Genomic DNA, 7164 nt, shown 5'->3' with positions numbered 1-7164 from the left:
TGCAGCTAGATAGATATTTTAATAACAAATTCAGAGAGGCATTCCACTTTTAAATCGGGTAAAAATTTCAAAAGTTATGGGCTAAGCAGTGCTGGGATCTGGTCACTTTTCTGCAAACCCTTTTTTGCAAATTTTGACAGGTCGGGGGTCATAAAAAATTACAAAATATCAACCAAAAATTCGAAAATAAACCAATGATGCAGCTAGATAGATATTTTAATAACAAATTCAGAGAGGTGTTCCACTTTTAAATCGGGTAAAAATTTTAAAAGTTATGGGCTAAGCAGTGCTGGGATCTGGTCACTTTTCTGCAAACCCATTTTTTGCAAATTTTGACAGGTCGGGGGTCATAAAAAATTACAAAATATCAACCAAAAATTCGAAAATAAACCAATAATGCAGCTAGATAGATATTTTAATAACAAATTCAGAGAGGTATTCCACTTTTAAATCGGGTAAACATTTCAAAAATTATGGGCTAAGCAGTGCTGGGATCAGGTCACTTTTCTGCAAACCCATTACTTGCAAATTTTCACAGGTCGGGGGTCATAAAAAATTACAAAATATTGACCAAAAATTCGAAAATAAACCAATAATGCAGCTAAATAGATATTCTAATAAAAAATTCAGAGAGGTATTCCACTTTTAAATCGGGTAAAAATTTCAAAAGTTATGGGCTAAGCAGTGCTGGGATCTGGTCACTTTTCAGCAAACCCATTTTTTGCAAATTTTGACAGGTCGGGGGTAATAAAAAATTACAAAATATTGAACAAAAATTCAAAAATAAACCAATAATGCAGCTAGATAGATATTTTAATAACAAATTCTGAGAGGTATTCCACTTTTAAATCGGGTAAAAATTTCAAAAGTTATGGGCTAAGCAGTGCTGGGATCTGGTCACTTTTCTGCAAACCCATTTTTTGCAAATTTTGACAGGTCGGGGGTCATAAAAAATTACAAAATATTGACCAAAAATTCGAAAATAAACCAATAATGCAGCTAGATAGATATTCTAATAACAAATTCAGAGAGGTGTTCCACTTTTAAATCGGATAAAAATTTCAAAAGGTTTGGGCTAAGAAGTGCTGGGATCTGGTCACTTTTCTGCAAACCCATTTTTTGCAAATTTTGACAAGTCGGGGGTCATAAAAATTACAAAATATTGACCAAAAATTCGAAAATAAACCAATAATGCAGCTAGATAGATATTTTAATAACAAATTCAGAGAGGTATTCCACTTTTAAATCGGGTAAAAATTTCAAAAGTTATGGGCTAAGCAGTGCTGGGATCTGGTCACTTTTCTGCAAACCCATTTTTTGCAAATTTTGACAGGTCGGAAGTCATAAAAAATGACAACATATCAACCAAAAAATCGAAAATAAACCAGTGATGCAGCTAGATAGATATTTTAGTAACAAATTCAGAGAGGTATTCCACTTTTAAATTGGGTAAAAATTTCAAAAGTTATGGGCTAAGCAGTGCTGGGATCTGGTCACTTTTCTGCAAACCCATTTTTTGCAAATTTTGACAAGTCGGGGGTCATAAAAAATTACAAAATATTGACCAAAAATTCGAAAATAAACCAATGATGCAGCTAGATAGATATTCTAATAACAAGTTCAGAGAGGTATTCCACTTTTAAATCGGGTAAAAATTTCAAAAGTTATGGGCTAAGCAGTGCTGGGATCTGGTCACTTTTCTGCAAACCCATTTTTTGCAAATTTTGACAACTCGGAGGTCATAAAAAATTACAAAATATTGATCAAAAATTCGAAAATAAACCAATAATGCAGCTAGATAGATATTTTAATAACAAATTCAGAGAGGTGTTCCACTTTTAAATCGGGTAAAAATTTCAAAAGGTTTGGGCTAAGAAGTGCTGGGATCTGGTCACTTTTCTGCAAACCCATTTTTTGCAAATTTTGACTAGTCGGGGGTCATAAAAAATTACAAAATATTGACCAAAAATTCGAAAATAAACCAATGATGCAGCTAGATAGATATTTTAATAACAAATTCAGAGAGGTGTTCCACTTTTAAATCGGGTAAAAATTTCAAAAGGTTTGGGCTAAGAAGTGCTGGGATCTGGTCACTTTTCTGCAAACCCTTTTTTTGCAAATTTTGACAGGTCGGGGGTCATAAAAAATTACAAAATGTTGACCAAAAATTCAAAAATAAACCAATAATGCCGCTAGATAGATATTTTAATAACAAATTCAGAGAGGTATTTCACTTTTAAATCGGGTAAAAATTTCAAAAGTTTGGACTAAGCAGTGCTGGGATCTGGTCACTTTTCTGCAAACCCATTTTTTGGAAATTTTGACAGGTTGGGGGTCATAAAAAATTACAAAATATTGACCAAAAATTCGAAAATAAACCAATGATGCAGCTAGATAGATATTTTAATAACAAATTCAGAGAGGTGTTCCACTTTTAAATCGGGTAAAAATTTCAAAAGGTTTGGGCTAAGAAGTGCTGGGATCTGGTCACTTTTCTGCAAACCCATTTTTTGCAAATTTTGACAAGTCGGGGGTCATAAAAAATTACAAAATATTGACCAAAAATTCGAAAATAAACCAATGATGCAGCTAGATAGATATTTTAATAACAAATTCAGAGAGGTGTTCCACTTTTAAATCGGGTAAAAATTTCAAAAGTTATGGGCTAAGCAGTGCTGGGATCTGGTCACTTTTCTGCAAACCCTTTTTTGCAAATTTTGACAGGTCGGGGGTCATAAAAAATTACAAAATATCAACCAAAAATTCGAAAATAAACCAATGATGCAGCTAGATAGATATTTTAATAACAAATTCAGAGAGGTGTTCCACTTTTAAATCGGGTAAAAATTTTAAAAGTTATGGACTAAGCAGTGCTGGGATCTGGTCACTTTTCTGCAAACCCATTTTTTGGAAATTTTGACAGGTCGGGGGTCATAAAAAATTACAAAATATTGACCAAAAATTCGAAAATAAACCAATAATGCAGCTAGATAGATATTTTAATAACAAATTCAGAGAGGTATTCCACTTTTAAATCGGGTAAAAATTTCAAAAGTTTGGACTAAGCAGTGCTGGGATCTGGTCACTTTTCTGCAAACCCATTTTTTGGAAATTTTGACAGGTCGGGGGTCATAAAAAATTACGAAATATTGACCAAAAATTCGAAAATTAACCAATGATGCAGCTAGATAGATATTTTAATAACAAATTCAGAGAGGTATTCCACTTTTAAATCGGGTAAAAATTTCAAAAGTTATGGGCTAAGCAGTGCTGGGATCTGGTCACTTTTCTGCAAACCCATTTTTTGCAAATTTTGACAGGTCGGGGGTCATAAAAAATTACGAAATATTGACCAAAAATTCGAAAATAAACCAATGATGCAGCTAGATAGATATTTTAATAAAAAATTTAGAGAGGTATTCCACTTTTAAATCGGGTAAAAATTTCAAAAGTTATTGGCTAAGCAGTGCTGGGATCTGGTCACTTTTCTGCAAACCCATTTTTGCAAATTTTGACAGGTCGGGGGTCATAAAAAATTACAAAATATTGACCAAAAATTCAAAAATAAACCAATAATGCAGCTAGATAGATATTTTAATAACAAATTCAGAGAGGTATTCCACTTTTAAATCGGGTAAAAATTTCAAAAGGTTTGGGCTAAGAAGTGCTGGGATCTGGTCACTTTTCTGCAAACCCATTTTTTGCAAATTTTTGAAAAGTCGGGGGTCATAAAAAATTACAAAATATTGACCAAAAATTCGAAAATAAACCAATGATGCAGCTAGATAGATATTTTAATAACAAATTCAGAGAGGTATTCCACTTTTAAATCGGGTAAAAATTTCAAAAGGTTTGGGCTAAGAAGTGCTGGGATCTGGTCACTTTTCTGCGAACCCTTTTTTGCAAATTTTGACAGGTCGGGGGTCATAAAAAATTACAAAATATCAACCAAAAATTCGAAAATAAACCAATAAAGCAGCTAGATAGATATTTTAATAACAAATTCAGAGAGGTATTCCTCTTTTAAATCGGGTAAAAATTTCAAAAGTTATGGGCTAAGCAGTGCTGGGATCAGGTCACTTTTCTGCAAACCCATTTCTTGCAAATTTTCACAGGTCGGGGGGTCATAAAAATTACAAATTTTCAACCAAAAAATCGAAAATAAACCAATAATGCAGCTAAATAGATATTCTAATAACAAATTCAGAGAGGTATTCCACTTTTAAATCGGGTAAAAATTTCAAAAGGTTTGGGCTAAGAAGTGCTGGGATCTGGTCACTTTTCTGCGAACCCTTTTTTGCAAATTTTGACAGGTCGGGGGTCATAAAAAATTACAAAATATCAACAAAAAATTCGAAAATAAACCAATAAAGCAGCTAGATAGATATTTTAATAACAAATTCAGAGAGGTATTCCACTTTTAAATCGGGTAAAAATTTCAAAAGTTTGGGCTAAGCAGTGCTGGGATCTGGTCAATTTTCTGCAAACCCATTTTTTGCAAATTTTGACAGGTCGGGGGTCATAAAAAATTACAAAATATTGACCAAAAATTCGAAAGTAAATCAATAATGCAGCTAGATAGATATTTTAATAACAAATTCAGAGAGGTATTCCACTTTTAAATCGGGTAAAAATTTCAAAAGGTTTGGGCTAAGAAGTGCTGGGATCTGGTCACTTTTCTGCAAACCCATTTTTTGCAAATTTTGACAAGTCGGGGGTCATAAAAAATTACAAAATATTGACCAAAAATTCGAAAGTAAACCAATAATGCAGCTAGATAGATATTTTAATAACAAATTCAGAGAGGTATTCCACTTTTAAATCGGGTAAAAATTTCAAAAGTTTGGGCTAAGCAGTGCTGGGATCTGGTCACTTTTCTGCAAACCCATTTCTTGCAAATTTTGACAAGTCGGGGGTCATAAAAAATTACAAAATATTGACCAAAAATTCGAAAATAAACCAATGATGCAACTAAATAGATATTTTATTAACAAATTCAGAGAGGTGTTCCACTTTTAAATCGGGTAAAAATTTCAAAAGTTATGGGCTAAGCAGTGCTGGGATCTAGTCACTTTTCTGCAAACCCATTTTTGCAAATTTTGACAGGTCGGGGGTCATAAAAAATTACAAAATATTGACCAAAAATTCGAAAGTAAACCAATAATGCAGCTAGATAGATATTTTAATAACAAATTCAGAGAGGTGTACCACTTTTAAATCGGGTAAAAATTTCAAAAGGTTTGGGCTAAGAAGTGCTGGGATCTGGTCACTTTTCTGCAAACCCATTTTTTGCAAATTTTGACAGGTCGGGGGTCATAAAAAATTACAAAATATTGACCAAAAATTCGAAAATAAACCAATAATGCAGCTAGATAGATATTTTAATAACAAATTCAGAGAGGTATTCCACTTTTAAATCGGGTAAAAATTTCAAAAGTTATGGGCTAAGCAGTGCTGGGATCTGGACACTTTTCTGCAAACCCATTTTTGCAAATTTTGACAGGTCGGGGGTCATAAAAAATTACAAAATGTTGACCAAAAATTCGAAAATAAACCAATAATGCAGCTAGATAGATATTTTAATAACAAATTCAGAGAGGTATTCCACTTTTAAATTGGGTAAAAATTTCAAAAGTTATGGGCTAAGCAGTGCTGGGATCTGGTCACTTTTCTGCAAACCCATTTTTGCAAATTTTGACAGGTCGGGGGTCATAAAAAATTACAAAATATTGACCAAAAATTCGAAAATAAACCAATAATGCAGCTAGATAGATATTTTAATAACAAATTCAGAGAGGTATTCCACTTTTAAATTGGGTAAAAATTTCAAAAGTTATGGGCTAAGCAGTGCTGGGATCTGGTCACTTTTCTGCAAACCCATTTTTTGCAAATTTTGACAGGTCGGGGGTCATAAAAAATTACAAAATGTTGACCAAAAATTCGAAAATAAACCAATAATGCAGCTAGATAGATATTTTAATAACAAATTCAGAGAGGTATTCCACTTTTAAATTGGGTAAAAATTTCAAAAGTTATGGGCTAAGCAGTGCTGGGATCTGGTCACTTTTCTGCAAACCCATTTTTTGCAAATTTTAACAAGTCGGGGGTCATAAAATATTACAAAATATTGACCAAAAATTCGAAAATAAACCAATGATGCAGCTAGATAGATATTTTAATAACAAATTCAGAGAGGTGTACCACTTTTAAATCGGGTAAAAATTTCAAAAGGTTTGGGCTAAGAAGTGCTGGGATCTGGTCACTTCTCTGCAAACCCATTTTTTGCAAGTTTTGACAGGTCGGGGGTCATAAAAAATTACAAAATATTGACCAAAAATTCGAAAATAAACCAATAATGCAGCTAGATAGATATTTTAATAACAAATTCAGAGAGGTATTCTACTTTTAAATCGGGTAAAAATTTCAAAAGTTATGGGCTAAGCAGTGCTGGGATCTGGTCACTTTTCTGCAAACCAATTTTTTGCAAATTTTGACAGGTCGGGGGTCATAAAAAATTAAAAAATATTGACCAAAAATTCGAATATAAACCAATGATGCAGCTAGATAGATATTTTAATAACAAATTCAGAGAGGTATTCCACTTTTAAATCGGGTAAACATTTCAAAAGTTATGGGCTAAGCAGTGCTGGGATCTGGTCACTTTTCTGCAAACCCATTTTTTGCAAATTTTGACAGGTCGGGGGTCATAAAAAATTACAAAATATTGACCAAAAATTCGAATATAAACCAATGATGCAGCTAGATAGATATTTTAATAACAAATTCAGAGAGGTATTCCACTTTTAAATTGGGTAAAAATTTCAAAAGTTATGGGCTAAGCAGTGCTGGGATCTGGTCACTTTTCTGCAAACCCATTTTTGCAAATTTTGACAGGTCGGGGGTCATAAAAAATTACAAAATATTGACCAAAAATTCGAAAATAAACCAATGATGCAGCTAGATAGATATTCTAATAAAAAATTTAAAGAGGGGTATTCCACTTTTAAATCGGGTAAAAATTTAAAAAGTTATGGGCTAAGCAGTGCTGGGATCTGGTCACTTTTCTGCAATCCCATTTTTGCAAATTTTGACAGGTCGGGGGTCATAAAAAATTACAAAATGTTGACCAAAAATTCGAAAATAAATAAATAAATAAATAAATAA

The sequence above is a fragment of the Drosophila ficusphila genome, unplaced genomic scaffold (genome assembly GCF_018152265.1).
Source record: "Drosophila ficusphila isolate 14025-0441.05 unplaced genomic scaffold, ASM1815226v1 contig_128, whole genome shotgun sequence".
In the NCBI taxonomy this organism is placed as follows: Eukaryota; Metazoa; Arthropoda; class Insecta; order Diptera; family Drosophilidae; genus Drosophila; species Drosophila ficusphila.
This window is presented reverse-complemented; position numbering follows the sequence as displayed.